This window comes from Muntiacus reevesi, chromosome 20 (assembly GCF_963930625.1).
Source record: "Muntiacus reevesi chromosome 20, mMunRee1.1, whole genome shotgun sequence".
NCBI lineage: Eukaryota > Metazoa > Chordata > Mammalia > Artiodactyla > Cervidae > Muntiacus > Muntiacus reevesi.
In genome coordinates this window covers 36,972,118-36,996,980 of record NC_089268.1, presented here as the reverse complement: position 1 = coordinate 36,996,980, position 24,863 = coordinate 36,972,118, and the positions used below count along the sequence as shown (strand labels likewise).

Here is a 24,863-nt window from a genome sequence, read left to right as displayed (position 1 = left end):
TGGCACGTTTTCCTTTGGCCTTTAAAATAACTACATTGCTACTGTTGGAGATGAGAGTATGATTTGAAATTAGAAAATTCAGCAATGCTGGCATTATACACACTTAAAACATTAAAATGTGCCATAACCAGCTTCTCCTTCAGTGACATATTTGACAGACTGTCTCAACCTTGACCTACGTTTTCATTAAGTCAAACTTTATTTTCTCTATATCGGAAAATCTCCTAAATGTTTCAAGTATCGAAAAGTCATTCACATCTCAGAACTGAGATTCTTTCAATCACACTTGTCTAAACTTATCTAAGGGTAGGAGAAGGCTGGATAAGCTGGATCAGAACGAGAATATAGAATCTCAGTTTTTATGTAGTTATGTTTCAGACCACTGACTCCTTACAATGAATATTGCTATTAATAAATTACAAGATGATTAATAGAAAATTAAGGTGAAAGGGACCGTATTGACAGTATTAGACTTTTTTTTTTTTTGGTGACTTATATCCAACTAGTGAAGGAATAGTTCTTATTCAGTGTGACCTTGCCCTTCTGGAGAATGGCTCAAACTATTCCTTCATGTTGCGCAATGGTATTGACTGTCACGGTAGGCATAGACTGTGTCTGACTTCTAATTTCCAAATCACTGATTTCAGAGATCTAACTGTCTCCTAATTTTTTTTTTTAATGCACAATGGACATCATTCTATATAACTTAAAATTATCAAAATTCGTGACAATAAAATGTATAAATGAGAAGTAGCTTAAATTACATGCTGAGTTTTATTTCACAGATGTGGAGACTTTCTTGTTAACAGTCTCTAATTTATTTGAATTTTGGTCTGAGGATATACAGTGTATGACTGTATTAATATTAGTTGTGTTTTTTTTTTTTAAAGGCCTAAATTAAGGTTTATCTTGTTGAGTGTTTCATTTACTCTAAAAGAATGTGTATTTTGCTGGTGTTGCATGGGCAGTTCTATATACATCAACTAGATCCAGTTGATATATTATTCAATTCTTTGTTATTTTTATTGATTTTCTGTCTACTAGTTTTAACTATTAATGAGAGGGGGTGTGTTGAAGTCTTCAACTGTAATTGTGGATTTACTTTTTAGGGTCAGTTTTGCTTTGTTTATTTTGGATTCTTATTAGGCGCATATATATATATATATATGTATATATATATGATTGTTAGGTCTTTTGGTGAATCTATTCTCTTATCATTATGCAGTATTCCCTCTTTATCCCAACTCTTTACCAAATTTTCCCTGACGGTAATAACTTACAGACCATCATACAGTATTACAACCAAGAAATTGACATTTATACAAATCAGTGATCTTATTCATATTTATGGAATTTTACATGTAATTGTGTAATTTGTTAAGTAAAATTTTATCACGTGTAGATCTTTGTGTTTATTACCACAGTTAAGATACACAGCAGTTCTATGACCACAAGGATCCCTTTTGTTGCCCTTTATAATCACACTCCACTCCCAGCCCCCTTCTCCCAACACCCAACCCTGGCAACCACTAAACTGTTCTCTAGGTCTGTAATTTTGTCACTTCAGGAATGTTACATGAATGAAATCATAGCACAGACAAACTTTAGGAATTGGCTTTTTTTTTTCCAGTCAGCATAAATCCCTGGAGATTGATCTGACTTGCATTTATCAGTAGTTCAGTTTTATTGCCGAGTCGTAGTCCAGTGTCTAATTTAATAAGAAACTCAGCATTGTTTAGTGGCTTTCCAGAATGGCTGTATCATTTTGAATTTCCACAACATGAATGACTGAGTTTCTCTCCATTACTTCCGGAATTTGATGTTGCCACCATGTTTTATTTTAGCCATTATGATAGATGTGTTGTTGTTCCCTCACTAAGTTGTGTCCGACTCTTTGCGGCCCCATGGACTGCAGCACGCCAGGACTCACCATCCCCCAGAGCTTGCTCAAACTCGTGTCCATTGAGTCAGTGATGTCATCCAACCATCTCATCCTCTTTTGCCCCCTTCTCCTCCTGTCCCCAATCTGTTCCAGCATCAGGGTCTTTTCCAATGCTTGGCTCTTCTCAGCAGGTGGCCAAAGTATTGGAACTTGAGCTTCTGCATCAGTTCTTCCAGTGACTATTCAAGGTTGATTTCCTTTAGAATTGACTGGTTTGATCTCCTTTCTGTGCAAAGGACTCTCAGGAGTCTTCTCCAGCATCAATTCTTCGGCACTCAGCCTTCTTTAGGGTCCAACTCTCACATACATTCGTGACTACTGGAAAACCATAGCTTTGACTATACGGATTCTTTGTAATGTCTTACTGTGGAATTAATTTGGATGTCTCTGGCTGCTGATGTTTAAGATCTTGGCATGTATTTATCTGTTACCTTCATATCCTCTTCCGTGAGATAGACTGTTGCTTAATATATAAATGAATTGCTTGCCTTTTCAGCTTTATTTTCATTGTGGCTTCCATTATATATTCATTCTTTTACTTTTGACTTATCTATTTAAATATTTCTGAATTTCTCATGGCATAGTTGAGTCATTTAAAAAATCTAATATGACAGTCTGACTTTTAATTACTTTAGATCATGTAAATTTAATATAGTTACTGATATATTTGGGTTTAGATCCGCCATTCCATTGTTTGTTCGTATTGTCTTGTTTCTCTTATTTTCCTGTCACACTTTTGAGTTACTTGTGCATTTTAATATTTCATGTTAATTATGATTTTGACAAAATCTATTTATGTAGCTTTTTAGTGGTTGTTCTGTGGATGACAAAATACATGTTTAAACATATGATTGATACCTTATTACTTAATTAGGAATGTAGAACCTGTATCTGAGAGATACTTTTGCATTTCCTCCTTGATGTTATTGATGTCTTATGTGTAACATCTACACACACTGACAGTGTCATCAGGGATTATTTGCTTTCAGTCATGAAACCCAATTTTAAAGAACTCAAGAGTAGACTAGTGTGTATTTGTCCAATTATTTATCATTTGTTGTGGTTCCTTTGTTCTTCTAATTTGTTTCCTTCTAGTATCATTTTCCTGCTTTCTGACACTCTTCCTTTAGTGTGTGTTAGTTGCTCAGTCATGTCCAGCTCTTCTTGACCCCATGGACCACAGCCCTCCTCTGTTCATGAGATTTTCCAGGCAAGAAGACTGGAGTGGGTTGCCATCATTTTCCTTCCTTTAGTAATTCTTCTAGAGTAGGTCTGCTGTGAATTCTTAACATTTCACTTCATTTGAGAATGTCTTTATTTCACTTTTATTACTAATATGTTTTTACTCTGAGATTACAGTTTTTTAAAATTGTTGTGCTATTTCTTTTTAACCTTGATGTTTTGTATGAGATAGTCACAGTCATTCTAATCATTAAAATCATGTAACATATCACTTTACTTTGGCTGTTTTGAAGATTATTTCTTTTTTTCCCCTTTCTATTGTGGTAAAATACATACACCATAAAATTTGCCATTTTCACCATTTTAAAGTGTACAGTTCAGTGGCATTAGTCAATTACAATGAAGGTTGTGCAGCCATTACCACTCTTTACTCCAGAACTTTGTCATCACCCAAATGGAATGTCTTTCATTTTTTTAGCAGTTTGTCTTAGGGTAACCCCCCCAAATTCATGCTGTTTGGGGTTTGCTCAGATGCTTGAATCTGACGTTAGGCTTTCTCCAGAGTTGAGAAATTTTCCACTCTTGTTTCTTCAAATGCTTTTAGCACACATTTTTTCCCTATATCTTTCAGGGACTTTGACATTAATGTTTGGTCTTCTGTTATTCAGTCACATGTTTCTGAATTTCTGTTCAGTTATTTTCAACTGTTTTTCTCTATTCATATGAGATAATTTCTATTGATTTATCTACAAGTCTGCTGACATTCATTTGCCATCTCCAGGCTGCTTTTGAGTTCATCCTGTGAATTATTAATTTTGATTATTGTCACTTTCAGTTCTAGGATTTCCATTTGTTCTTTATATTTTCTGTTTCTTTGCTGAGACTTTTATTTTAATGTTTCTTTCAAGAATGTTCATGGTTGGTCCTTCAAACATTTATATAGTAGCTGCCTTAAAGTCTTTGTCACTTAATTCCACCATCTGTATCATGTCGGCATTGGCATCTGTTGACTATCTTTTCCTGTGCAAGTTGAAATTCTCATGGTTCTTGGTATGTTGAGTAATTTTGGAATCTATCCTGGATATTTTGAAGATTACATTATGAGACTCTGGGTTGTGTTTAAATTTTAGGAAGTTTTTTTTTTTTTTTTTTCTTTTTTAACCAGTTAATTGACCTGGTTTGATTCATGCTGCAAGTTCCAACCTAGCTCAAGATGTTTCAATATCCACTTTTCAAAATCATCACCATACTCTGGTTCTGTTCTGGGTGTGTGTAACCCATTGGCCAGTGTGTGATTTGTGTAGTGGCTCATTTGTTAATTCAGTTCTCAGAGTCTTTGCTATGCTAGTTATAGTCTCTGATCCACCAATTCTGGACTTGGTGGTGATCCCTGAAATTCATAAACGATGTTACAGGGTAACTTTCCTGAACATCTTCCTCTCTGCACTCTCCCTGGTACATTACAGTTCCTTAGAGTTTACTTTTCAGTCCTCTCAATTCTACTGTGTTTCCCTGTTTGGACTTTTTTGAGGCCCAACCAGCAGGAGGAGAGAGGAAAAGAACCTACAGAGATTGGCCTCAACCTCTTGGGATGACACTCCCAGTAATGGATTCCCCTCCTTCAGAGTTTTCACTCCGTTTGACCCTCCATTCCTAGTAAACTGTTAATCGCTCAAATCATGCCTGACTCTTTTGTGACCCTGTGAACTGTAGCCTACCAGGCTCCTCTGTCCATGGGATTCTTTAGGCAAGAAGACTGGAGTGGGTTGCCATTTCCTCCTCCAGGGGATGTGCCCAAACCAGGGATTGAACCTGGGTCTCCTGCATTGCAGGCAGATTCTTTACCATCTGAGCCACAAGGGACGTCCATTCCTGGTGACTGCCATGGAATTGCATGGGAGCAAGGTCATGAGAAGAGTTACAGAAAGGGAAGAAACAAAGAATGAAATTGGAAAATTTCCCTGCTCCTGTGAGTGTTAGGAGTGGCCCCCTTTTTTTGTTTGCTTCATGAGCGATAGGGCTCTTGTAGGATCCTAGGACTATCCATTATCACCATGATGCTCATTTCTAGGTTTCCAGCGATATTCAGACTAGAAGATAGAGTTAGACAATAAATGGTAAACCCACTCCCAGTTTGATTATACTTCAGATTCCAGTGGACATCTGAGGTTCACCTGCTGCTATTTACTTTTCTTATTTTCCAAATAGCTGCTCTGTGTCATCTACCCAGGTTTTATAGTTATTCAATAGTAGAGGTGGGTGAAGTATGCTTCTACCTTCTTACCTAGAACCAGAAATCTGACATAATTGGAATTGATTTTTCAATAGCCTAGGGGGATGGCTTTTTTCTTTCCACTCGATATGTTTGAGAAATTCAGTGACGTTTACCACATTTTAGTCATCATATAAAATTCTATTTTAGGATATAGACTATCAACTTTACTGTAGTTGACATAACTTTTGGTAGTGTGAATTATGATGCTGTAGACATTTTTGTATAAATCCTTTGATAAATATGTGTGTGGTGTTTTTTTTTGTTACACATATGCATGTCCACACAAACTCACATGTTCTAGAAGCAAAATTGCTGGGCTGTGCTATGAAGTTTTCATATATTCAATTTTAACAGGCAGTGCCAAACAGATTTCGAGGCTAATTGTACCTTCTCAAAGTAGTGAAAGTGTCAGCTGCTCAATTGTGTCCAACTCTTTGTGACCCTATGAACTGTATCTTCTTACACAACCGCTTAAAGTGTATTAATCTTCTCATTGTTCTATATCCTTGTCACTACTTGGCATTGTCAGACCTTCCCATTTTAGCCATTCTGGTGGGTGTTAGCAGTATGTCTTCATGATTTTAATTTGCATTTCCTTGTAATAGCTAAGAAGTTGATAATCTTTTTTATGCTTAGTGTACATTTGGATACCCTCTTTTTCAAGAAGTTATTCAAATTTATTGCCCATTTTTTATTGTTTTTTTTTTAACTTCTAAGAGTTCTTTGTATACTTTGAAATGAACTCTGATAGTTACGTGTGTTACAGATATCTTTGTCCACTCTGTGGTTTGCCTTTTTGCTCTCATAATGGTGCCTTGTGATGAACAGGAGCGATTAATATTAATTTACTCAAATTCATCGGTCTTTTCTTCTGACTGACGCCATTTGTGTTCTGTGTAAGAACTTTTATTTCAGTCACGAGATCATGCAGCTACTCTCCTATGTGTTTTCTGTGAACTTGATCACTTCTCACATGTAGATCTGTAATCTACATGGAATTGACTTGTATGTATGCTGTGAAATAAAGGACCACTTTTTCCCCCATGATGGATCTCAAATTTGAACCAGCCATTTGTTGAAAATATAAAATAATAAAAATATATAACAATAATACCATCCTTTCTCAAATGCATGGAAGGGTCACCTTCATCGTAAATTAGCTTCTGCACATCTGGTCTCCTTTTCTCATGGTGGAGTGTGAGATGCTGCTAATGACTGCCTTCTCCTTTGGCTGATGGACTCTACTGATTCCCCTCCCCTCTGCCTGGGCTTCAAACATGGATTATCTTTGTTAACTTTTATTGTAAGATTTTAGTTGAAAGATCAGTACGTACTCTCAGACCAAAAACATGTAGTGTTACCATTTCCACCTGGTTCCTTATGAATTAGGCATTCTGGTTTGTCTCTGTAGATCTAAGAGACTCACCTGGTCGACTTCAGCATTTCTAAAAAGCTTATATGCTGCAATTTACTTTTCCTTACTTGTCAGGCATGTATTGACTCAAATGATTCCAAGCCCTCAGTTTTATTTATTAGTTATTTCTACTTCCTCCTGAGGTTTTCATCAGAGCTGCCTGAAAGAAAGATGGGCTAATTTAATATGGCTTTTGCCTTCTTGTCATCTCTTTCATTGTTTGGTGAAGGCAGTTTACAATCAGAATTCTCAAAAGTGGAAAAGATGGGGATAGTTGTGGGGAGCTGGTGAGGAAAAGAGTAGAGGATTTGACTAATCCCCAGAGTTATTAACTTCTTCTTAAGTAATCTGGAGGCAGCTTTGAGAGTGGATTAGGACTGGTAAGAGGTGGGGAGTGTATGGTTATTTTAGGAAACTGACTTTAAAATTGTCTATTTTCCATGGATTTGTTTGTATTCTCTAATTTTGCTTTTGGAAACCTTCAGATGGCTTCTTTCACAAGCAAACAGTGCTTCATTTCATCTCATATCCTGAAATGAACTTTCAGAAAAGACAACTTCATCAAAAAATTGCCCTGAGTTTGCTACATGTAAAAAACAATTAGGAACAATAAAAAGAGAGAATAAACATTCCATATAGTACTTTGAAAAAGGACACATTAGCATCTTTTAACTTTGCACTAGTTGCCAGTGTGCATGCATAGCTTTGCTAAGGTTAACTAAATTGTTTAGACATCTCTAATGGCTGGACATTGGAGCGCTGTACCCAGCTGATTGATGTGCTAGATTTATGGAGAAGATTCTTTTAATTATTATAAGCTGAGAATGGCTAATTTTCTGAAACAAAATTGCTATATGAAGTTCTTAGCAACTGAGGGAGTTAACACACATCAGCCTGTACAAGAAAAAAACAAAAGTGCTTTTGATGCTTTGAAATGCAGTAAAACTTAGTTTTATAACTACTATTGGTGTAATATTGGTAATTTAGAAGGCTTGTTTTTTCTTTTTATTTGCTTCTGCAACCATATAGCAATGCTCTGAGGACAGGAATATTATCTTCTTATAAAGAAGGCAGCAGAAGTTTAGATTTCGAGGACTTGGACTCAATGGCATCAAACTAGAAAGCTGGTGATCGTAACAGCTAAAGGACTGTTTAGTGCGTTCTGTTTTCTGAGAACTTTTCTAAGTGCTTTAAACATACTAAATTTTAAATCTTCACGTTAGTCCTGTTAGGAAATGTACTATTATCCGTGTCCTTTTAGCCACGGGATATTGAGCCTGAAAACCCTAAGCAGTATATCAAGATCCTGCTCAGTACAGAAGCAGATGTAGACCAAGCTTGGGCTACACCATTATGCTGTTCTGACCAGGGCTTGGACCCATGGTTTTGATTTCAAGTTCAGGACACTTGTTCCTTCACAGTCGGTTCACTTCAGTCTCAGTCGTGTCCAACTCTTTGTGACCCCATGGACTGCAGCACACCAGGCTTCCCTGTCCATCATCAACTCCTGGAGCTTGCTCAAACTCATGTCCATAAAGTCATTGATGCCATCCAACCATCTCATCTTCTGTTGTCCTCTTTTCCTCTTGCCTTCAATCTTGCCGTCATCAGGATCTTTTCCAGTGAGTCAGTTCTTCGCCATCAGGTGGCCAAAATATTGGAGCTTGAACATCAGTCCTTCCAATGAATATGCAGGACTGATTTCCTTTAGGATTGACTGGTTTGATCTCCTTGCTGTCCAAGGGACTCCAAGGAGTCTTCTCCAATACCACAGTTCAAAAGCATCAGTTCTTTGGCACTCAGTTTTCTTAATGGTCCAACTCTCACATCCATACATGACTACTGGAAAAACCATAGCTTTGAATAGATGAACCTTTGTTGGCAAAGTAATGTCTCTGCTTTTTAATATGCTGTCTAGGTCATAACTTTTCTTCCAAGGAGCAAGCGTCTTTTAATTTCATGGCTGTAGTCACCATCTGCAGTGATTTTGGAGCCCAAGAAAATAAAGCCTGTCATTGTTTCAATTGTTTCCCCATCTATTTGCCATGAAGTCATGGGACTGGATGCCATGATCTTCATTTTTTGAATGTTGAGCTTTAAGCCAACTTTTTCACTCTCCTCTTTCACTTTCATCAAGAGGCTCTTTAGTTCTTCTTCACTTTTTGCCGTAAGGGTGGTGTCATCTACGTATCTGAGGTTATTGATATTTCTTCCTGCAATCTTGATTCCAGCTGTACTTCATCTATCCCGGCATTCCGCATGACGTACTCTGCATGTAAGTTAAATAAGCAGGGTGACAATATACAGCCTTGATGTACTTCTATCCCAATTTGGAACCAGTCCATTCTTCCATGTCTGGTTCTAACTTTTGCTTCCTGACCTACATACAGATTTCTCAGAATGCAGCTAAGGTGGTCTGGTATTCCCATCTCTTTAAGAATTTTCCACAGTTTGTTGTGATCCACACAGCCAAAGGCTTTGTTCAAGTCAGTAAAGCAGAAGTAGATGTTTTTCTGGAACTCTCTTGCTTTTTCTGTGATCCAACGGATGTTGGCAATTTGATCTCTGGTTCCTCTGCCATTTCTAAATCCAGCTTGAACATCTGGAAGTTCTTGGTTCATGTACTGTTGAAGTCTGGCTTGGAGAATTTTGAGCATCACTTTGCCTAGCATGTGAGATGAGTGCAATTGTGTGGTAGTTTGAACATTCTTTGGCTCCTTCACAATAGTGACACGTAATAATAATGCTGGTGATGATGTATATGGATTGGGATACCCCATTCATCAATAATGAGTCTTGAATTGGAACCCTGTGGGTCCTAAATCTGTTTCTGCTCAGTGCCCAGCCTAGTGGTAGGGATAGAAGCGTCTGAATGGAATGGAATTCAAATCTGGTTCCATTTTCTCCCATCTCATCTTGTGCTTGCACTATTTACCAATGCACCCCCTTGCTGCTCTCCAGATGGTCACACCATCTCTGTGTGGTCACTCATGTGTCCCTCTTCCCTGTTCTCACTGCTGCAGTCCCTCCGTCCATCCATCCATCCGAAGGGCTAACCTCATGTCGCATCTGTGACAGACTTACACACTGCGTTTCTCACTGTCCTCAGAATTCATCGACCCCCATCGAACATTTCCAGACATTGCTCCTCTGGCTTCTGTACTCCGTAATGCTTGTGTGTGTACATGTCATGTAGACTTTCCAAACCCTAGATTTCAGGCTGCCCAAGGAGTCTGCTTTGTCTTTTGTTTTCACAGGTTTTTTTTTGCCTGTACTGGGAATCCTGATTCTGTCTCCTGGTGTAATTGTCAGTCCCTGCATCATATTACTTTGTCCCAATAACTGACTTCTTAGAATCGTGTTTCCTTATAGGGTATGTTCCCGCTATTATTTTTCTAAATTTTAATTGCTCTTGGACTTCTGGTTCTCTGTATAAGTATAAAGTATAAGAATTACTGGGAATGTTATGTTCTTCATTTGGAAGGCTCAAGATGTCTAGTTGTCTTTTTGTGATTTTAACAGCCATTGATAATTATTACCCAGATGGGTTTTTTCATTAGGATTTCCAAACTGGCAATGTACTAATTCCTCAATTATTAGCTGTGATACTTTGATAGACTATAGACTGTAATTTAATGTTCTGTTGACAAATGTTTTAGGTCTTCTGATTTTAATCTCTGCTGTGTCTTTATATGCCATTTATCATTCCCAACAGTTTACTTATACTTCCTTTTTAAATAATATTTTTAAATACCTTAACCCTATCCATTAAACAGCTTCCCTCATCTTGTTTCTGTTTTGTAGATTTTTTTACTTTACCCAATTTAACTTAAAAGATTGTGTTAATTTCTTAATCAAAATTACTGATATTTTGCAGATTTTTTTATTGTTCCTTATGTTCCCATGCTTTTTTTAAATTCATTGGCTTCACTTTATTTCTCTGAAGTGCTTTAATATTTGTTTTTGTTGATTTTTGTTTTACCATAATTTTCTTAGGTCTTTCCCCCCCTTTTCCTGAAGGAGAATTTTTAAAAAATTTATTTGATACAGCAAATTCATACTATATGTATGTGTTATGAAACATAATATTAAATGAATACACAGTAATTCACCACAGACTTTCCTAATGCAATCCAGTTTACCTCTGTATAATCCCTTACTTCCTCCCCAAAGGAAACCACTGGTCTGAATTTAGTCTTTTTTTTTTTCCCCTAATACACACACACTCTGGGAAAAAAAAAACATACTCTTTGGGTTTTCAAAAATAGGTTTAAATATGTTTTATAAATAGGTTTAATAGAGTTAGAGTTGCCTATATTAGAATGTCATAAAACTAGTTGCACATTGTAGTCTTCTGTGCCTTATTCATTCAAAATATGTCTCTCAGATTCCTCAGTAATACCTGTGGCGGCAAGTTTTCTGCTGTAGAATAAATATTATATTCTGCATATACTGCAGTATATTTGTTCTCCCGTTGGTGAGCTTTTGTATTTTTTGCTAGCAATAGAAGTGCTGTTAGGAATACTCTTGTGCTTATCAACTGATGCACATATTCCAGAGTTTCTCCAGGGCATAAACCTTGGAGTGAAGCTGCTTGCTTATGGAGTACGCGCAGTGACCTGTCAGGCATCAGATTCGTCCCCCATTGGCTTAGATAGCTCTGGATTCCAGCATCCTGTGGTTTACCGTTTTGCTAGTTGGTGTTTTTTGGTCTAATTCTAGTCCATGAAGGTATTTAGGATTTTGTCTCTTGGGACTTCTGTGTTAATATTTGCAATGGGTTTGGAACCATGGGATGTATCACTTGTGAACTTCAGGCACCATCATGATACGTGGTCACCAACATTTACGTCTTCAAATGTTTAGTGGACAGAATGGAGACCCTTTGGAATTTTAAGGTTTGTCTCCTTTATATAATGATGCAGCTAGAATTTTAACAATTATGTTTATCTGTAAGAAATGAGGAAAAGCAGCTTTACTATTCTGAGTTTAGTATGTATCATTGTTTTTCAAATGAGGGTGATTTTTGTCCACAGGATGTTTGCCCATGTCTCAAGCTGGTGGCGGTGGTTTAGTCGGTATGTCATGTCTGACTGTTGCGACCCCATGGACTGTATGTAGCCTGCCAGGCTCCCTGTCCATGGGATTCTCTAGGCAAGAATACTGGAGTGAGTTGCCATTTCCTTCTCCAGGGGATCTTTTTGGGCTCAGAAACTTGAATGTACATGAAAGCAATTGGTCTTCATGTTCTGGAAGTACCAACACTAAAATCTGAAGGATTCACGGCACTTTTGATTTTTCCTTTCATGTCATAGGCGTTTGGAATGCTCAAGTAATAAAACTTAGTAAATTATTAGCATAAATTCTATGAAGTGTTCAATTAGTATGAAATGAGAGATTAACTATCAAGAAGTAACATGTGCTGATCTGCTCAGCTATATGAAAAAAAGCCAGATATGTAAGAATTTTCTATTCCTGTAAATGTCGGTGGGCGTTCTTCCTGTCCTAAGATGCTCAAGATGACTGCTCTTCCCAGCCATCTCAGCCTCTGGTCAGGAGTGACAGGGAGGCATGCCCATACACATCAGAAATGGCTGATGTGTGTGGGGGTGGAATTTGGTCCTTGGATTTCACTGAATTTGGGAGGAAAAAAAAATGTCATGCCTCCACTCCTTGATGGGCCCCAGCTCAGCCATGGGGCCACCAATAAATGTGAATGAGCAGGAAGTTCCCAAGTCTGACTTGCTTCCTTTCTGTTGTAGGAATCTCCCAGTCTAACTGCTGAAACCTGAGAGTGGGCTCTAACAAAGAAGGCTGGAGGGAGATGGAGAAAAGGCAGATAGCGGCAGAATGTAATCAGCATTTTATTACCATCCTCAGGAAGCAGGAATAGGGGGGGAAAAAAAGAGGTTGGAGCAAGGAAAGTTAATTATGTGAGGTTATTTGACAGGAAATTACTAAATACAAACAGACAGAAGAAACACATTTTAAAGCAGGGTAGGAAATCTCAAGTTACTTCTCTGTGTGTATTCAAAACCCCCAAAGCAAATTCTGAAAATAGTAGTTTAAACAAAAGCTATCTTATCTGATAAAAGTATTTCAAACACAAAGGGAAATTTATATATTGGGCAGGCAGTCTTAAACTGATTGTGTTGATAACAGTGCATATTTAATTGTGGGAAAACCCCTGCTCAGATGTCTGAATTTTATCTTGTAAATGTTTTGGATTTATTTAAAACCTGGCATTTCACCTCTCTGTCAAGGTGAATCTGTACGCGCTCTGTCAAGGTGAATCTGTACGCGTGTCATCCTGGGAAGTTGTGTGTGTGTGTGTGAAACGAAAAATACCTCTGCCTGTTTCTTTTTAGAGTATCAGCAGTTTTTATTTTTTGGGGTGCATGTGGTTTTTTCAGTATTTCCAGAAGCATGTTATATCAGTAAAGCACAAAGAACTATTAGAGAAAGCATTATCTAAAATATTTATTTCCAGAGGTCATATATTTTTAGATGTTTTAATTATTCTGCCTTTGATATAATATCATTTGGTGCTTTGCAACAGTCGGGAAGGTTGGCAGGATTGCTGTAAATTAGCCAAGCGTTTTTGATAGTGTTTTTCTGTAAAAGCCTAGGTGATTAGGGAGAGGGACCTTAACGACTTCTGGTTCTCTAACGGCCTCCTGCTGAGTGATCATTGTTGTGGACTTAGCAAGGAGCGCCAGAGGTGGGGGTTGAATTCTCCACTCCTTTCTGTGAAGGCTGCCACTCTTCCCTCTTTGTGAAGAGCCGTGCCATAGAAACACAGTCTGGGTGAATGTAAAAGTGCACCGTCTGTGGATAAAGTTACACATTCCGAGTTCAAAGGAAAAGCAATATTTTGAAAACTTAAATGGAGCTCGAAGTCTGCATTCCTTTTAGAAGGCCAACACCTGTGGAAGGAATGTAGGTTGTTTCCACTTGACCTTCAGCGGTGGAGCAGGGCAAGGTACTCAGACATGATGGTGGTCAAGTAGGAGGGCTTCTTACGCAGCAGCGTCTCTTGGGGCAGCACCTGTCCTGTCTGTCGTCAGGGCGGGACAGCGTGGCAAACAGTCAGGGATAGTCAGAGGGCCCTCTTGGCCTTGCTTTGAAGAGCTGGCTTTGTATCCCACTGTCTCATGGTGATGGATGAGTGGGTGTCGATAATGTGAAATAAGCCACAACCTCTCGAAGCAATCAGGCTTCCATGTGGCAAGTCCTGGGAAACCCTGGGCAGACAGTGTTTTAGAACACTTAGGCGGAGTCCTCTGTGAGGAGTCCTCAAAGATCCAGACATCACTGATGTTTGAGACAGAGGCTCATCGCACATAAATAATTCCTTAGTGGCCGCTTGGAGTGGTGCATCAACTCCTTTAGGATACTTAGACTTGCTCAGCAGTTGATTGTGGTGTCTGAAGGGCCAGGCGCACGTTTCGACGTCAGGAAGAAAGTTACACATGGAACATTCTTTAGGAGCAAGGGATTTATTAGTGTACACCACTTGTGATATGAAAGTGTGGAGGTCTGGCTCCTTTGTTGTTTATCATCAATTCCTCGTGTGTTCTCATGCCAGGAACTGTTGTGGAGGCATGGAATACAGCGTTGAGCCATAGTTCACGTGGTCTGTGCCTGTTGGAGCCCATAGCTCATTGGCGTGAGATCATGCCGTCTCTACAACCATTTTGGTGATCTTGGGCATGTGATGGTTTCTCTCTACCTCAGTTTCTTTGTATAAAGTAGGTGGTTTTCCCAGATGACTTATAAGTTCCGGTGAAGTGCTAATATTTTCTGGATATGTACTTTTGTCATGAAGTATTTTTATCCTTCTTACCTAGCTTGGTGCTTCAGCAAGTTACTGGAAAAGGTGGTGTAGGCTAGACCAGCTTCAATGGTTATATTCGAAGTAGGATCATGGATTTTATTTCCATGTAGACTAGTTACCTTTTCTGAGTTCATAGTACTTTTGTGCCTTCTATCTGTTTGATGGGCTTGTTTCTGTGTCCATGTGGTTTCCTAAAACTCAACGTTATTTTTAAAGAGGAAATGGATTTATGTGGATGCTGGAAGCGTTCAATAGTCCTAAAGCATGGTCTTCAAATACAAGATCATCGTCACATGCACTTTTTTGCTAAGACACTAGCTCAGCACAGTTAGGTTGTATTTAGCTGGAATTCAATGCTAGCTGACAGACTATGCTTGGGACAGGGTTATGGAAGTGTGGATCTTCTAGGATTTAATATTACTGGTAACGTTGATGAGCTCAACTGTTAATTACATCAGCTGGTTTTGTAAATAAAGTTTTATTGGCACAAAGAGATGTCCACCCATTCACATATTGTTTATGGCTGTTTTGGGGCTACAAAATCACAACTGAGTAGTTGAGACAAAGATGAAACCAAAAATATTTACTGTCTGGCCCTTAATAGAAAAAGTTTGCTGTCGCCTGGATTATAGGATATGCTTGTAGAATTCAGTTTCAGTCTCTAGTTTTTAAGGTTGTGTAGGGCCATAATGTGGACTTCCCAAGTTGCAATAGCAAAAAAGAACCTGCCTGCCCAGTGCAGGAGATAAAAGACACATGTGTTTCATACTTGCATTGGGAAGATCCCCTGGAGGAGGAAATGCCAACCCGCTCCAGTCTTCTTGCCTGGAGAATCCCATGGACAGAGGAGCCTGGCGGGGTACAGTCCGTGGGGTCGCAAAGAGTCTGACATAACTGGGCACACACGTGTGCAACATAAGAGAAGCTAAGAAGAGAATGGTAAGTTTACTCAAGACACTGACAAGTACGTTCTGTTCATAAAGAACTAAAATTATTCAAAGCCCAAAAAAAGGTGATAAATGCCCAAATAGGGCAAGTGGTAGACCATAAGCACATGGTAAAGAGGTATGCCTGTTTGGAAAGAGGGCAGAGGGCATCCACAGTTCACTGAGCAGGAGGAGGCTTTATTCTGACCTGTCCCTGGAGATATTCTTGTCCGTAGAAGGGAAGCATGTGGGAAGTGTGTGTACAGGCCTCTGAGGATGGGCCTGGAGCAGAAGTGCACACCAGGGGTGCTGGGGAATCCCCCGCCCCCCAGAGTAATTGCACCCCCTTCAGTTTTCCCCCTGGCCTGGTCCTGTCTGAGAGAGGAGACAGACACGTCCAAGGACCCCGGTTGTGTAAGACAAACAGCTCCCATCCTAAGAGTGTGGATTAAGCCATGCCCTATTGTGAAACCAACCCCGATACACAACATCGTCTGTGAACCCGAGAGATCACCCGGTCTGGGATGCCTCCCCGACTCCCTTAGAACCCAGCCTGGCTCTCCTTTCCCTGGCATTTCAGAGGCTCCTTCTTCTTCCCAGGAGATATTATAATTAAGTGAGATAAATAAAGGCAGGAAATCTGTAATAAAGTGCTAACTTCCATGGATGTCAGATTAAGGAGGGAAAAAAAAAAGCCAGCCCACAAAGTAACACAGTCTGGTGGGAAGAGATCAAAGGGCAGCGTGTGACCAGGCTGGCCAAGGGCTGCTTTCCCAGGCGGTGCACATCCTGTCGCTCTTGCGGGACCAGTCCGGGAGGAAGTGGTGAGCAGAGGCCGAGGGGAGCGCGGTTCTCAGGGTTCGTGTCTGCTCCAGGGCCCCGGGAGCCTCTGCCTCTCTGTGCCTGGGAATGGTAGAGCACACATCAGCTTGTGTTCAGATGGGGCTCCGGGAGGCGCGGTTTCCAGTTACTCCTCCCGCGGCTCACGTCCCCGTGATCCTGGAAAGATGTCAGGTACAGATAGACCTGGGAGGGGGGAGCCCTATCTCCCCAGCCCATATCAAGTAGCCAGAGAACCGGGGGATTGGCTTGCAGCAGGAATACCCTCATCTTGATTGCATTGTTTCTCCTCTCCCTAAAAGGGTGGGAGGTGGGAGGTGGATCTGCAGTGGGGTTGCTGACACCATGTAAGGAAAACCTCAGAGGCTGAGATTCCCATTTGGAGGGCTCAGCAGAAAGGCCAGTAAAACAAGCCTACCTCTGTTCCCGAATCCTTACCACGGCTTCGACTGCCCAATCACACAAAGGCCGGGAGGCAAACAGCTGCCGAGGGGTGACTGGGGCATTTCTGATGGAGGGAAGCTGAGGGCTAGTTGAGCCAGACTCTGAAATTGTTACCTGGAAGTGCAGGTGGGCCAGCTGACTGCAGCCCTCAGTGTGTGTGTGTGTGTACGTGCACACGCGCGTGCAGAGACCCCTCCCACGCCAGGCTGAAAGCACTCTGCCCAAGAGGAGCAGGGAGTTTATGCTTCCTCTCTGGTCTTTCCGAGTTTCTGTGGATATACTTAGCGATGACAGTGCTAGTTGGGGAATTTCCCTAGGATGGGCCAGGACTTGTTTCCAAAATAACACCTTTCAAAGCATGCAGAGACTTTTAGAAATTAGATAATTGTGTGATATTTATAAAGTGAATTACGTTGTGCTCACACAGTCTGGGCAGCTGTTTCTGACGCTTCAGTAAATAACACCTTATGATTCATTAAGGTTGGAGTGGGGGAGATCTTTTTAAAAGTTGCTATTTACATCTGAGTCTTTGCAAAAATTTTAGTCCAACTCACAAAGTAAAACAGTCTCAAGGTAAAATGTTTTGGTCTGAGTGTGCCTAGCATGGTTCTGTCTTCCTAGTTCATTCTTAAGACACTTGGCTGAGCATTTAAAATATGCCCATCTGTGTATGCAGACACATAGATAATGCTTTATTGCTCTTGTCCTCCATGAATTCTCAGTCTAGAGGAGGGAGATGTGTAAACAGATAATTGCAATATAGTGAACTAAGTGCTAACGGAAGGATAAAAGAAATGCTATAATGGTATGTGGGGTATATCCACTTACAGTGCAAATGGAGAGGAGGGAATAGTTTCCCAGAGGAAGTGATACTTGAGCTGCATGGGATGGAAAAGGAGGAACTTTGAAAGCAGAGAAGGGTGTTGCCTTTTTTTGGTGTCTCCTATTCACCAACTTCCTCTTAACCCCAGGGCCTTTGCACATTCCCTTCCCTCTGTTGGGAAAGCTACTCTCATTCCTCTTCCCTGGTTCAGTCCTTTAGATCCCAGATCCCGCCTTAATCCCTCAGGCTCCTCTGACTTCTCCAGGTCATATCCTTTCTATGAGAAGACCTGGCTCATTAAAGTACCTTTCCTATGTTCTCCTCTAGGAGTTTTATAGTTTCTGGTCTTACATTTAGATCTTTAATCCAGTTTGAGTTTATTTTTGTGTATGGTGTTAGAAAGTGTTCTAGTTTCATTCTTTTACAAGTGGTTGACCAGTTTTCCAGCACCACTTGTTAAAGAGGTTGTCTTTTTTCCATTGTATATCCTTGCCTCCTTTGTCAAAGATAAGGTGTCCATAGGTTCGAGGATTTATCTCTGAGCTTTATATTCTGTTCCATTGATATATATTTCTGTCTTTGTGCCAGTACCATACTGTCTTGATGACTGTGGCTTTGTAGTAGAGTCTGAAGTCATATAGGCAAAACACTCTCAGACATAAATCTCAGCAAGATCCTCTATGACCCACCTCCCAGAATATTGGTAATAAAAGCAAAACTAAACAAATGGGACCTAATGAAACTTAAAAGCTTTTGCACTACAAAGGAAACTATAAGTAAGGTGAAAAGACAGCCAGCCCTCAGATTGGGAGAAAATAATATCAAATGAAGAAACAGACAAAGGATTAATCTCAAAAATATACAAGCAACTCCTGCAGCTCAATTCCAGAAAAATAAATGACCCAATCAAAAATGGGCCAAAGAACTAAACAGACATTTCTCCAAAGAAGACATACAGATGGCTAACAAACACATGAAAAGATGCTCAACATCACTCATTATTAGAGAAATGCAAATCAAAACCACAATGAGGTACCATTACACGCCAGTCAGGATGGCTGCTATCCAAAAGTCTACAAGCAATAAATGCTGGAGAGAGTGTGGAGAAAAGGGAACCCTCTTACACTGTTGGTGGGAATGCAAACTAGTACAGCCACTATGGAGAACAGTGTGGAGATTTCTTAAAAAACTGGAAATAGAACTGCCATATGACCCAGCAATACGACTTCTGGGCATACACACTGAGGAAACCAGATCTGAAAGAGACACGTGCACCCCAATGTTCATCGCAGCACTGTTTATAATAGCCAGGACATGGGAGCAGCCTAGATGCCCATCAGCAGACGAATGGATGAGGAAGCTGTGGTACGTATACACCATGGAATATTACTCAGCCATTAAAAAGAATTCATTTGAATCAGTTCTAATGAGATGGATGAAACTGGAGCCCATTATACAGAGTGAAGTAAGCCAGAAAGATAAAGAACATTACAGCATACTAACACATATATATGGAATTTAGAAAGATGGTAACGATAACCCTATATGCAAAACAGAAAAAGAGACACGGAAGTACAGAACAGACTTTTGGACTCTGGGAGAAGGTGAGGGTGGGATGTTTCGAAAGAACAGCATGTATATTATCTATGGTGAAACAGATCACCAGCCCAGGTGGGATGCATGAGTCAAGTGCTCGGGCCTGGTGCACTGGGAGGACCCAGAGGAGTCGGGTGGAAAGGGAGGTGGGAGGGGGGATCGGGATGGGGAATACATGTAACTCCATGGCTGATTCATGTCAATGTATGACAAAACCCACTACAATATTGTGAAGTAATTAGCCTCCAACTAATTAAAAAAAAAAAAAAAAGTACCTTTCCTTTAGGGCAGTCATTGCAGCTGTGCTTTGATATTATTTGCAGGATTATTTGAATGATAATCTTTTTCCCACTAGGCAGAGACTCTGTTCAGCTCTGTTTCTTGACTAAATATTTGCTGAATGAATTAGATGAAGGACATTCCAGGTGTGAGAAAACAGGGTATATTCAGCCAATGACAAGTAGCAGGGTCTGTTGGATCTTGGGTTGAGCGAATTGGGGGAAGCAGAAAATTGAGCAATTTAAGGAACTTGGAAGATCTTAGCTTCTGTTTATGTCCTAGCTCAGTACATATATCTAAATATCAAGACATTTAGAAGATCTGCCTCTCTGTTCCGATAATATCCTTATCAGATGGTTAAAGTCGAAGATGGCATCTTAAAATCTTTAAAAATAAAATTTTGCTTGTTGTTTTGGGGCTTCACTAGATATCATTTTAAGATTGTGACGAAAGTATAACTTACGTATAGAGAAGTGTACAGTATATTACCGTCCACCCGGCACCATGTGGAAAGTAGACGTGACTCTCTCACAAGTCAAGGAGTAGGTCTGTGTCCTGGAGCCTGAACTGCGCACGTTGGTTTGGGTGCTGTGGCAGAGGTAGGAGGGATGACATAGAAGATCCTCTGTGAGACTGCAAGAAAGTGCAGGCTTCCTGGAGAAAGAAGGCTTTTCCTGATGCTTCCAGGCTCACTCATGACCTTGAGCAAGGGGCGTGTGAGGATCGTAAACCCCATCCAACCCCTCGCGCACCCTCAAGCTGGAGAACGGAGTGGAGAGTGAGACGCAGAGAGGCAGCTCAGGTGTTCTCAAGGAAGCCTTGACTCCTGGCTCCGCACCTCCCCGGGATTCCTGCTTCCATGGCACCCTCACCTGTGCGAGGGTGAGGGCCGCGCGTAGATCCTGTCACCCCAGCCTCCTGCAGGACAGGACCAGCTTAAGGCGCGCAGGCAACCCCAGGGTCGCTGATGGCGCAGTGGGGCTGAGTGTGTGGATCGGAGTGCCTGTCCTGTCACTTATTAGACACCTGCGTGTCACTTTTAGCTCACTTCTGTATATTTCTTTACTTTTGAATTGAATTTACTTAAAAAAATTTTATTACAGTATAGTTGCTTTTGCAGTGTTGCATTCGCTTCTACTCTACAGCAAAGTGAATCAGCTATACATATATCCCCTATTTTTTTGGATTTCCTTCCCGTTTAGGTCACCACAGAGCTTTGAGTAGAGTTCCCTGTGCCCACAGTAGGTTCTCAGGAGTTATCTGTTTTATACATAGTGTATACATGTCAATCCCAGTCTCCCAACTCATCCCACCCCCTCTTTCCCACTCTTGGTGTCCATGTTTGTTCTCTATGTCTGTGTCTCTGTGCTTTTGTAGATAAGATCATCTGTACCATCTTTTTCAGATTCTACATACACACATTAATATATGGTATTTGTTTTTCTCTTTCTGACTGACTTCGCTCCATGGGGATGATAATGTAACATACTACATGGAGTTGTGAGACTTGATGTGTTCTTCTTATATGTAAAATGCTTATAGTATGACGTAACAAAGCGCTCAGTCTAAAATAGCTCTGTAGTTGAAACAAGCTTCTTGATTTTGCCTTATAAAATATGGATTTCCTTAATGGGCTACCGAAGTCATTTGAGGACTTTAGAGAGACAAGGTAGTAGGAAAATCAATATTGTAATTTTGGTAAAAGAAAAATGTATGAAAGGAGCAACTGCCTTTGTAAGTGATACTAAAAATAGGATATGACTTTCTGGATCAGGTCTTGTACATAAAAATGATGGAGTCATGGATCTGAGTGAATGCATCTGTGGAGGAAACAGGAAGGGTGCATGTTGAAAAGGAATGCCAATTTGATCTTCACAGTTATAAGCCAACATTGGTCTTACAGTTGAGGTGAGGGATGCTATAAGGAAAGTGTGGATCATTCTTATTACCGTCCCCATTCTCATACACAATAGAGGACATAGCCATAATTCCTAGAAGAAATATCAGGGAAAGGAGATAAGTATTAATGACTCAGATACTTAAACTGAACACAGATAATGGCTTGGAGAACAAGGAAATACAAAATTAATCTAGAGAGATAAACCCAGTTGCCCAGATTACACTGAAATACAAAAGTCCTCCTTGGATAGGGTACTGAAAAGATGGAAAGGAAGAGTAAGTATATACACGTATGTGTATATATATATGCACTTAGGTATGTATCTTTCTTTTTTTCATATCAATACCATGTTCAGAGATTTCTATTATTTCTAGTCTGAAAATAACCATTAGAACTCAATGCTGTTAGCCCATTTTACAGATAAGGAAACTGAGGCCGAGAAAGTTGAGTATCTTGGCAAAATGTCTAACACCATATAGACATTGACTGGTAGAACTATGGATGAGACACAAAGCTGAATTTAAACCTAAGGTTCCTCCTACTCTACTATATTGTCTCTCTTATTAAGGAGATATGTGCATGTATTAAAACAAACAAAAATCTTTCTACCTGAAGGTGGAAACACTAGCATTTGGGAAAATGAAAAGGAAAGAGGTGGTATTCCCCTGGTTTTATACCAGAGTGCCAAGTCAGATGGAGGAGTTGTGTATGATGTTTTTTTAAAAGCTTGAGTTACAGAATTAATATAGTAAAATGAGACGAGGGAGGTGAGACTTCAAATGTCCAGACCTTTGCAGTGAATGTTGTTTTCGCTATGAGCACCATGTGTTGAAATCTAGATTTGTCTTTCAAACAGTTTTATCCCTTGAAGGTTAAGTAAATACGCAAGGAAATTGCACCAAGTTTCACTTTGCAAATAAAGAACCTTCAGAATTGTTTGAAAGTGGCAGAAACCTGGGCAAAAGTATTAATAGCATTATTTCAAAGCTCAGAATGAAGGGGAAGGTAAGTTGGTATAGTTTCATCTGTATTTCAGATGCTGACTGGCTGAGGGTTTCTGTTGAATGTCAGTTGTCATCAGATGTTTTTTGTGAAGACTTTAAGATGGATCAGTTTCCATAGGCGTTTCCATATAGGAAGATGATTCATGTGTACTGGATCCACTCTAGCCTTTAAGGTTGAGATTCAACCTAAGTAATCTATTTGCAATATATCAAGTTTTTGAGTGGCTAAAATGTTGTTCATATTACAAGGCAGCGCTTTCCCACCCAGTGCTTATACAGTTCATTTAAAAAAATCTGAAATGAAGGAGTTTCTGTTAAGCTCTGTAATGAGAATTGGGGCTTATTGCTTCCTTTTGTTAAGATTTAATTCAGTGGCTATTTATGTGAAGGCTCTGATGTGCAGAATTGCGCTAAATGATGTGTAGAGATCACCCATGCAAGAGTTTCAGACAGATTGTGGTGTCGTGATGGGTTTAAAAAAAAAAAAAACAACAACAAAAACAAATGGCAATCATGGGTGTTTTAGGAGTTTTTCCTGTTAAAAGAGGGAGAGAATATATTCAGTTGTGTACAGTCAGGTAATCCCTACACTTGGGATGACCGTGGGTACAATCTATCTTAATGCCCAATAAACTCACACAGCACCTGGTGCAAAATTGACAAAAATGGGTACATAGTAGGTGACAAATGTTTGTTAGGGGAACTTAAAAATAGATCGAAGGAAGGACAGATTTTAATGGTTAGGAAATGACTGGATGGGAATACAGGGTATTCTGAGGGCAAGTGTATTCTAGCTTCAGGTCATAAATTGCTTTTCAGTAAAAGTGATTTGGTTAGTTTTTTTGGTTTATGGGGGCATGGGGCATGTCTTTGAAATTTGAATATTAAACACATTTACAATTCTGTATTTTCAGTATTTATTTTCCCGTCTTGCCATTCAAGTCATTAAGACAAATATTTAACAGATCTTCAACATGGTATTTTCAGATCTACTTAAAAATACTCATTGGGAAGAGAATTGTACGATATGCTTTCATCTGGGATTGCTTTCCTTCCGTCTTAAGAGCTCCCTTTAGTGTTTCTTCAGGTCTGCTGATGTTAAGATTCCTCAGATTTTATATAAAGGACTTTATACTGCCTCTATTTGCATTGTGTGCAGAATTCTTGGCAATCACTTTCAGTGCATTTAAAATAACATTTCTGATATCATGTCTTCTGGCTACCATGATTCTGTTGAGACAGTCTTATTTTTGCCATTTGAAAATACTGTCTCCCTGTTAAACCTTCCCCATCCTCCCATCCCACAGCTTTAATAATGTTCACGGTTTTTTTTTTTTTTTCTTTTTTCTTTTTTAAAGTGATTGTAAGAGTTTGTTTTTTGTCTTCAGTTTTCAGCTGCTTTTCTGTAATGGTCTCGGTTGAACTTCCTTATGCTTACCTAACTCAAGATTTGCAGCACTTCTTGAATCTGTGCTTTTGGTTTTTTTTTAATCAGTTTTGGAAAAATCTCATCGTGATCTCTTCAGGTAATGCTTTTACCCCATTTCCTTCTGTCCTCTGGTTTTCTGATTACAGGTATGTTAACATAGGTTTCCTGCGTTGCTTTCCCTTTTCATCTTGATGCTTTTATTTATCTGGATATTTCCTCCTGATGTAGCATCCAGTTCATTTCTCTCTCCAGCTATACCTGGTGTAGGCCGTTTATATACATTGAACAAAAAATATATATTGAATATTTTCATACCAGTGGTTGTATTTTAAATTATAAGATGTCCTTTTGATTCATTTTACACTGAAATTCTTTAGTTGTGCAATTCATTAAACTTGATTAATCCCAATTATTCTAAAGTCATCTGGTAACTACAGTGTCTGAATTTCCTGTAGGTCGGCCTCTATTGTTTCTTACTTTTCTCTTGATTTTTGGTTAGGCCTTATTTTTGCAAGTCTGATTATCTCAGATGAATGCTGGGCATTGTGTCTTAAAAGTATAATTAAGTAAAGTAAAATCGCTCAGTCGTGTCCGACTCTTTGCGACCCCATGGACTGTAACCTACCAGGCTCCTTTATTCATGGGATTTTCCAGGCAAGAGTACTGGAGTGGGTTGCCATTTCCTTCTCCAGGGGATCTTCCCGACCCAGGGATCGAACATGGGTCTCCAGCATTGGAGACAGACGCTTTACCATCTGAGCCAACAGGGAAGTAGAGATAGCATTTAGCTGTGGATGATGTTTTCCTCTAACGTGTTTACTTTTCTTCTGGGAGGCAGGCAGGGGAAGGATAGAGCACTTGAATACATGCAAGGATTAAACTGTTCCAAAGGTGGCCTTTAGTCTTCATGAGGCTGCTCCATTTCTGGCTTATTCCTCCTTTGGTTTAGTTTGAGGAATCCCAGCCAAAGTT

General features: G+C 39.8%; 1 protein-coding gene across 1 annotated transcript in view; it reads left to right on the top strand.

The window, feature by feature from the left end:
• The window catches only part of LOC136151242 (uncharacterized), a 389,476-nt gene that overhangs the window by 201,850 nt on the left and 162,763 nt on the right, over positions 1-24,863 (top strand). The window lies entirely within an intron of this gene.